Consider the following 9,185-nt stretch of genomic DNA (forward strand, 5'->3'; position numbering starts at 1 on the left):
ATTAGTTTTGCTGCTTGCTGGAGGGACTACCTTACTAACAAGAACAATGTTTTTACCAGGGAGACATAAATGGATGGAGTGGCCATGTATAACATGGCATTCTTTATCCCTGCAGTAAAAGTAATACTATCTCATCCATGGAGAGGCTACACATAAAAAAAGCATGTTTCATCCCCATTTCCTGAAAATAGGCCTGTAATTCTTCCACAGAGTCCAGATCCCTCTAGGCATAGGGATATCTCTAAAATTTGGCCATGTACTATGAGTAGTAAGAAGCAGCCAAGTTAGTAATGACCTCACACTTTAATCAGTAGCACTGGGATAGAGTTGCCGACATGAAGCAGAGTGAGCAGTTACTGAAGCAATTTTATACAACAATAGATCATTCAACATTATCCCATCTGTTCCAGTGTCCAGAATCAGAAGAGCCATGCTGGTGTGCTTTGTTTCATTTTCTTCCTGACTATGGGCTCCAGTTCCACCTGTTCTCCCAGGTATACAATCTCATGGTGGCATGTATCTGTATGGAGTGGAGAACAGATTTGGATCAGTTCCCTTCAGCCTCTCCTGCTGGGTGTATAATATGGGGGTTTCATCTTCCATCTCAACTCTGAATCACTGGAGCTAGTGCACTCTCTGTGTGGTTTCCATGTATGATGTTTCCAGTTTGTACTAATCACAAACACCCTGCTATGTGATCTGGGTCCAGGATGTCCTTTCAGTTTAGCAAAACAGCACACCATGACCTGCAGGGGTTTGGGTTCATCTGCAAGTTCTAAGTGCCCTGACAGCTCATCCTTGCTACCAACCTGCACTAACCAGACTTCCCTTTCTAGTTTTAATTCTTGTATGTATTCTGCAGGGATGATCTGAGTAACTCTTGGTCTATGACTAACTTAATGCACACATCAGGGGTCTTGCTGCCTCTTAAGCAGTAGTCTTTTTTCCTTTTGCTTTCTAGCAACTATTTTGGATACAGCTTCCAACATTTGAATCTCTTCATATTTTCCAGTTGCCACCATAGGCCTGTAGGGGCTCCCACCCTTCCAATAGGGAAGCCACCTCAAACCACATTGAGGTTTGGGGCAAGCTCAGTATTTTCCCCACAGATACCATGTCCTTTTCTGACTCCAGAGTCAAATCATGATTGTCCTCTTTGGGATACTCTCAATTGTTCAAGCCAGTGTTGCAAAGGCCCCAGCACACTGTCTTCTGATACCCAAAAAAGAACTCATGAAAAGGGTTTGGACATTTTATTTCTTTCACACTTTTTGGCAATGGCAGCTTAGGATAAATTGGAGTGATGGACTGTGCCTATAAGCAGGAGGAATAGGTAGCATAGGTTGTATATCCCCACACAATTGGTTTTTTTCAGCTGTTTCATGAATACATTCTTTTACTTTACAACAAAAATCAGTCTTTCTTGATCTTCATCTAAAGATTAGAGGTAAGGGAAGTATCCTGTTTCCCCTCTCCATTTTCTTCATTATCACATTATTTAGAGTCCTTCTAATCTTACTGCCCAGAACAGAAGGCTTTCCTAGGTACTGATTAACACTGACCCGAACATGCCTCATCCCACCCTTGATATCCAGAAAGCTGGACTTTAAATTACAACACTGTTTTCTGGTTCTTTGGATTTTCTATCCTGGTCAGTAAAACTCTCCATATCACCAATAAGGCTGTTTTATTTTCTTATTTTTGGGGGGGTTTACTGAACTAGCACATTAAATTTGCATCAAAATTTTTTCTTTGTATTCACAACCTGACTGTTTAGTGCAAGAGGCCTAGATCTTGGCCCGTCTTGCCTTTGATATGCTTTCCAAACTAAGCTTAGTCACTATTAGCTTTTGATTTAAAGTGAGTGATGCTTGTGAGAGTTCTTTTTGTTTTATTTGAATATTTAAAGGCTATTGTATGGTAATTAATTTGCCTAGTTTTAATATTATTTTGTCTCAGGGCCTGAGAAGAGAGAGAGAGGGAGAAATGGTCAGTTAGTACAGGGGACAAAACACACATTTATTAAGTTTACCAACCTTTATGGACATAGATCATAGGAACTCTGAATAATTATAATACCAACATTAAAAACTAATCAGCAAAGATTAGTGATGAATACAATAACAATGAAAGAGCTTGAAAATTTGTAAGAATCCCAAACATGTGACACAGAGACAAGAAGTAAGCTCATGCTGTGAGAAAATGGTGCCAATAGATTTGCTCATTGCAGGGCTGCTATAAATCTTTAATTCAATAACGCAATATTGCAGTATCTTTGAATTATAATAAAACAAAGCACAATATAATGTATATAAAATAAATATGAAAAATTTTTATAAATCCCTTCTGCCTACATGATGTATTGCCATTTGTCTATAGGAGAACATTATGAATCATGATGTTTTACAATGTTATTCATACCAACATCAATTTATGATTATTATGCTATAATCATATAATAATAAGCCATATCACAACATATCCAAAGAGAACATTTTGATTACCTAACTTGTTCTTACCATTATTTTGTGCTTTTATTACAAGTGTCTCCAGCTCTAACAATACTAGTATATTTCAGAACCACCTTGAATTTTTCTTGTTGCAAGACAAAAAACCAACTGCCCTCTAAGGATTCTTGGATTCCTTAATAACTAATAGATTAGGAAACAAAAGTCTGAAAACTAATGGTTATCCTGAATTTGATGGTAGAAAAATAATAATGAATTTTCGGTTATTATTTGTTCATGTTAATATCAATAAAGCAAAAGAGTACTCTTTTGTTGTTATAGTTTTACTAGCTATCAAACCTAGGACCTTGTGCATGGTAGGCAACAGTTCTCTCACTGAGCTACATTCTCAGCCCAAAGTACATCTTTTAAGGTAAAGAATTCACAATGATTCTTTTAAAGTTTAAAAAGAAGAAAACTCTTACCATAAATAATTATATGAAACATTAAAATTCTTTCAACTTTGACACCAAGAAAATTATTTTCATGTGGGTTTAAGATGATTATAAATGATAATAACAGTTGAATAGAAAAAGAGAGGATTTCAAAGATAAGAATAAAACTTCCAAAATATAGCATATTTAAAGAAACAGACCATTACTATTAGTGGGAAAAATACATGAGACAAAGTTTGTGATATATATGGGGTATAATTAATGACATTTTTATTTATTTAAAAAAATATTGGCTTTGCATTTGTTAGTTTTGTGTATTTAAAAGTTTTTAGTTTGGTTTTGTTTTTGTTCTTTTTTTTTCCAAATAAAATACTAATTGACAATGAGGCAAAACAGATAAAAGTTTTAAAATTATACCTCAATTATTAAGACAGACTAGAGTGTAGCTAAGAAAGATAATGAAGAGTTAATAAGGTTTATTACATTAGAAATTTAAGGAGGGCTAGGGATATAGCTCAGTTGGTAGAGTGTTTGTTTGCCTTGTATGCACAAGGCCCTGGGTTCAATCCCCAGTACCATAAAATAAATAAATAAATAAAATAGAAATTTAAGGGGATGTTCTGATTTGCATTAGAGGGATGGCAGTATTAATAAAAATAAATCATTTAAATGAATATTTAGAAGGGAGATATAAAGTTATTTTGCATATAATTGGACATATGGTCAACAGAGGAAAAAGAAAAGTGTCAAGGATAAATGACATCTTTAAACTTTATTGAACTTTATAAGTTTCGATACATTTTGTGAAACAGAAAACACTAGAAAGGGGTCAGAATGAGAGTGATTTTGAGAACAACTCTGGACATGTAAAATTAACATACTTAGGACATATTAATTTGAGGTCATTGAAAGACTCTTGAATTAATGTGCTCGAGTCACTGAGACAAAGTCTGAGAAACAGTTGAAATTCACGTTTATCTCTTTACAGATTTTATAGATAGTAACTAAAGTCTTCAGAACATATGAGGCTACCTAAACAGTACTTCAGAGAGCAAAGAAGACGGAGTATAACTAGGAACCATGCTAACACCTACAGATATGACAAAGGGAATTAGATCAGTAAAGGACACAGAGAATGAACAGCTCACAAATCAGGAAGTCATCACAGAGGCTGCAATGCTCTGGAAACAAAGGGAAGTTTGGCCCTCAAAAGGAAAGAAAATGACCATCACTATTAAATATTGTTGCCATTGGTAGTAGACGCAGTCTGAGATCAGTTAGGATACAAGGATATGTCAATTAACTTTTCACCATGACAACAATTCCTGACAAGAACAACTTAGAGGAAGGAAATTTTATTTTGGCCCAAAGTTTCAGAGGTTTGGTCCATGATTGGCTGAATTCACTGTTCTGGGCCTAAATTGGGGCAGAACATCATTCTGGAAGGGGGCAGTGGAGGAGCACTGTGTTGCTAATGGCAGCCAAGCAGCAGAGAGACACAGGGCAAGAGGCCATAGGGAAGATTAATTATTCTAGGGAACCCCCATTGTTACACACCTCCTCCAGCCACTCCCCACGGGCCTAAAGTTACCACAGAGTACACTCAAATCAGGATGCACTGATGAGGTTACAGCTTTCATAATCTATTCATTTCCCCTCTGAATAATTCCATATTAGCACTGGAGCTTTTGGGGACATCTCATACACAAACAATAACAGAAGCTTATTGGTGATTATGGCAAAAATTATCTTTTATGAATTTCTGTGGGCAAAATTAAGTTCTACTGCCTTGATAAATAAGACTGTAAAATAATTAGACATAATAAATGTGTTTCTTTTATTAGGAAAGAAAATAATACAGTATTTGTTCAAAGAAATCTAGACTTGAATAAAGTTCTTGTGTCTTTATAATATTAACCTTTTTGTATTTTTAAGATATGTTTAAACTAGAAATCTCATTTTTGGAAGTTCACATCAAGATATAATGCAATTTGATTAATGAGAACTTCTTGAAGGAACTATGTACTAAATAATATGAGGAACATAGTTTCTCAGAATCAGAGTTTCAGCACTTTAAACAAAGTATAATATAGCCAGACTGTTAAGATTAGCAAATATTTTTATATTTTAGCATTTATCTTATTAGCACAATATTAGATGAAATGTCTTAATTACTCAGAAGTCTGAACATAACTTTACAAAATGGATTGTATAATCATGTTTCAAATTAGATTATTTTAATGGAGAATTTATTTAGTGAATTAACTATATTCAAATATTTGTAGCAGATTTTGAGAGAATGAACTTCTGCATATTTTCATTCACTTACATATACATTTTGTTGAAATGGATATACATTTTCACAGTGATATAAAAATCTATTTTACTGCTATCTGCTTTATTTCTTTGTCAAAAGGAAGGGTGATGAAAGGATGTGTGACAGAAGAGGTGATACCAAGAAAAAGACAGACGATCATCACCCAGCAAACAAATGGACATTTTCTGGTCAACTTTTGTCTCTCCTGTCAAAGAAATTCCTTTGAGGCTTCAGCTTTCAACAGATTTGACACAATATTTTAGAAGACACAGATTTAACACTATTGCAGAACCGTGTATACAAAAATAAGGTTTTCATTTTTATTATTTTTCTGAAAGTTTTCATTTTTATATCTCATTAGTAAATATTTAATACAAATGATACTGATAAATTTTGTATTATGAACACAAAGATTATTGCTTGTGTTGAATATTATTTCATAAAAGGGTTTGAAAAGTCAAATGTTAACTTTTTCTCTGATTGTCTGGATGAATATGCTAAAGACATCAAGACATTTATTTTTATGTTCTTCGGACTATTCTAGATTTATTAAGTTTAACCTATGATTACTCATTTTATCTCATAAAATGAAAATGTAAAAGTGAATTGGATGGTTGTCAAGGAAAGCTCTTTACACATTGTGTGTGTGTGTGTGTGTATGTGTGTGTGTGTGTGAAAACAAGTTAATGATATTTTCAAATATAATTTGTCATCTCATAGAAGACACTATCATTTAAAATGCCTTATTTCTGTAAACATTTTGTAGTTAAAATATTTGCCTGTAAATTTCTATTAAAAATGGTATTTAGCATGATAGGTAGGACATTTAAAAAACTTAATCAGGTCAATGAAAATAAATGCTCTTTATATCAGGGTTCGAATTGGTAGTTCATTTAACTTATAGGTTGCCATTGGGACACTTGTGTATATAGAATCCTTAGGAGTGCCCGAGAGCTAAGCAAGTGTTAGCAAATTTATAACCACCTATTTAAAATCATAAAACACCACTCCTATATCACTTATCACCTACGTTTATGTTTGATAATAGGCGAAAGTTTTACCTTTTTAACAAATGTGAGCTCTTGAATTTTAATATGGAAATTATACTAAAAAATATTTTTAGAAGTAAAATCACTTATCAGCCAAGCCAAAAGAAAAAAGGCTGCAAAATAATCATGCCATGCTTGTAGTATCTGAGTAAGACTAGAAGTAGCAATAAAATATTCTCATTTGGTATCTTTACATCATGAGGATGGCATAATTTTTTAAAAATATGTGGATGTTGCATTAAAAAACAGCATTTGTGGTTTAGAAAAATGAGTTTGTTATATCAGGAGGACAATTAAATGGACAATTTTGTAAAACTACATGCATAAGTTAAGTCAAAATTAGGGATTTTGAATTCTTTGTCTTTAGTTATCTCTGACCACTATAAAATTAATGGAGTATTATTTTTGAGTATACTTATCTAGGTGATATATCTAGGTTATTTTGTAGATTGATTTGTGAAAGGTTTATTGAAAGTAGAAAACTAGGCTATTAGGAGATGCTTTTGTGTATGAATGATTTATTAATTCTCAAAGCAATTATTGAGACAAACACTTTATAAGAATTGATAACCCTCAATTAAATGGGACAGTTATAAAAGGGTAGTATTTCATTGACAGTTAAAATAGTTAAGCAAATCCAAGACTGCTAGTATCATTATGAGTAAAATCTCTGCTAAGTGTGAAAATTACTTAATTTGGAAGAAAGCAAGCATAAATAGTAATTGTTTTTAGCTGATAAGTACTTGTTAAACATCTATATTACATTCTAGCTCTGTTATTGCTCTACAGAGCCATAAAAGGTATATTCAATGAATTGGTTAGAGTTAAGAAGGCACAGAAAGTAAAATAAACTTAATTTTTCAGTAAAGATTATTAGATACATGTATTTCCCTAACTACATCCCATTAGGTAAAGGACATGAATAAAGGGTGAAGCATATGTAAAAGAGGCACCAGGCTGCAACTATACTAGATAATGAAAAAAACAAACAAACAGGTTTAAGAACAAGATTACTGGCATAAAATTATCATAATTTGTTTCAGAAGGAAGCTAACTTATTTATCACAAATATTTTTGCTTAATATTTTTGAGACATTGTACTAGAAAAAAGGAAATGTACCTTTACTGTGATTTCTGACTATATAGTGATCATACGGTAGAAGGGTAGAAGTTGATCTCACTTTCAACAAATAGCCAAAATACATAATTTCAATTGACTTAGGACTGCAAAATAAAAATAAAAACAGGGTATACTATATTCTAATACCTCAAATAACTTACAACACAGTGTATGATACCGTATTGGCTGATTGCTCTTTTGATTGTCTGGCTTTCTGATATCTGAATATCTTGGTGTTGTCCAGCATCATAAGAGAGAATCATAGTGCATGTATTAGCCCCAGGAAAGAATCAAAATTCAAAATTTGACATCTGGTTTCTTTTGACTGTTTATCACTTTTTCACCATCATGGATGTGTATAGTTTTAAGTCAAACTCTTGCAAATAGGGAACCATCTGTATATATGTGTATGTGTATATATGTGTATATGTGGCTGTGTGAGTTTTCATAACTTCATATATGTATATACTCTAGTGTATATGTATCATATTCTTCACAAAAATACTTCCTACTGTTTACACTTATAAACACCTATATATAGTATATAAATATAATTACACATACCTATTCATTGTTTATGAATCCCATCATATGTATCTAGACCTTATTATTTACATAGATATATAAACACATATATACATTATATATATGTGTGTGTGTGTGTGTGTGTGTGTGTATGTGTGTGTATCTCCTATTCTTTTTGCATCATTGGAGGACTCTGACTAGTGATTAATTTAGGAAAAATATATGCATTGGGAGAAGCTCATGAGTGTGTATTTGTGTGCATTGTGCATGTGTATATGAAAGAGAGAGAGAAAGAGAGAGAGAGAGAGAGAGAGAGAGAGAGAAAGAGAATTAGTTTGTTCATATGTTGCATTTCTTTTCACAGGTAAAACCTTTAATTATAATAAAAACATTGGTTTCCTGAACCATTACACATAAAAAGTCATAATGTTGAATAGTATGACTAAACACAATTTAGTATATTATTAAGATATTGCTATAAATGTATTTATTCTAATAAATATTCATGGAAATTCTCATATATTGAGCATTTTTATCATTAGAATACAGATAAAAATAAAGCAAATAATAGTGATATGAGAAAGTTCACAAACTGTTTATTAGAGGCCTAAAACTCTTAAAGTCAAATGTAGTCATATTAATCCAGGGATATAATTAAAACACAATGTAGGCTCCAAGGAAAGTGAGCTTTATCCTGCTTCTCATTTGGGCAGGTGAAGGTGGTGGCATAGTTACCTTTGTGGGCTAATGATGATAAATGAGTATAAGTGATTTAATATTAGCAAGTAAAATTTAAAATATTACTATGATTTGGGTAGGGCTTCAAGATATTCCCCAAAGGTTCATGTATAGAGGCTTGGATCTGAGGGTGGTGGTCTTATGGGGTGGTAGGAACTTAAAGAAGTTTGGGGGGGGTTAGAGGGAAGTTGTTAGGGCAATAGGGGTATGTCTAAAGAAAGGACCCTGAGATCCCGGTCTCTCTCTGGTATTTGATTCAAGATGTGATCTCTTTCAGGCCCTTTTGTTATGATGTGAAACAGTCAAGAGGATCCTCATGGAACCTGTGCCAATGCCAGTACCATGCCCTTAAAGCCCCCAAACTCTGAGCTATTAAAACTCTTTTGTTGATAAAATAGTTTGCTTCATGCATTCTGTTTTTAGCAACAGGAAAAAAAGTGTTAAAAAAATCAATGAAATAAACTTAGTGTGTACTGATAATGTGTACATACTAGAATGTCATTTCTGCATCTTACAAGTATACCATTATTTTCT

At 33.1% G+C, this 9,185-nt stretch overlaps 1 non-coding gene across 1 annotated transcript; it reads left to right on the forward strand.

Annotated features, from left to right (window-relative positions):
• The first annotated feature begins 3,405 nt into the window (after positions 1-3,405).
• On the forward strand, positions 3,406-3,483 carry Trnat-ugu (transfer RNA threonine (anticodon UGU)). Its single transcript has one exon. It is a non-coding gene; the product is annotated as a tRNA-Thr (tRNA).
• Positions 3,484-9,185: the final 5,702 nt, after the last annotated feature.

The sequence above is a fragment of the Callospermophilus lateralis genome, chromosome 12 (assembly GCF_048772815.1).
Source record: "Callospermophilus lateralis isolate mCalLat2 chromosome 12, mCalLat2.hap1, whole genome shotgun sequence".
NCBI classification, from domain to species: domain Eukaryota; kingdom Metazoa; phylum Chordata; class Mammalia; order Rodentia; family Sciuridae; genus Callospermophilus; species Callospermophilus lateralis.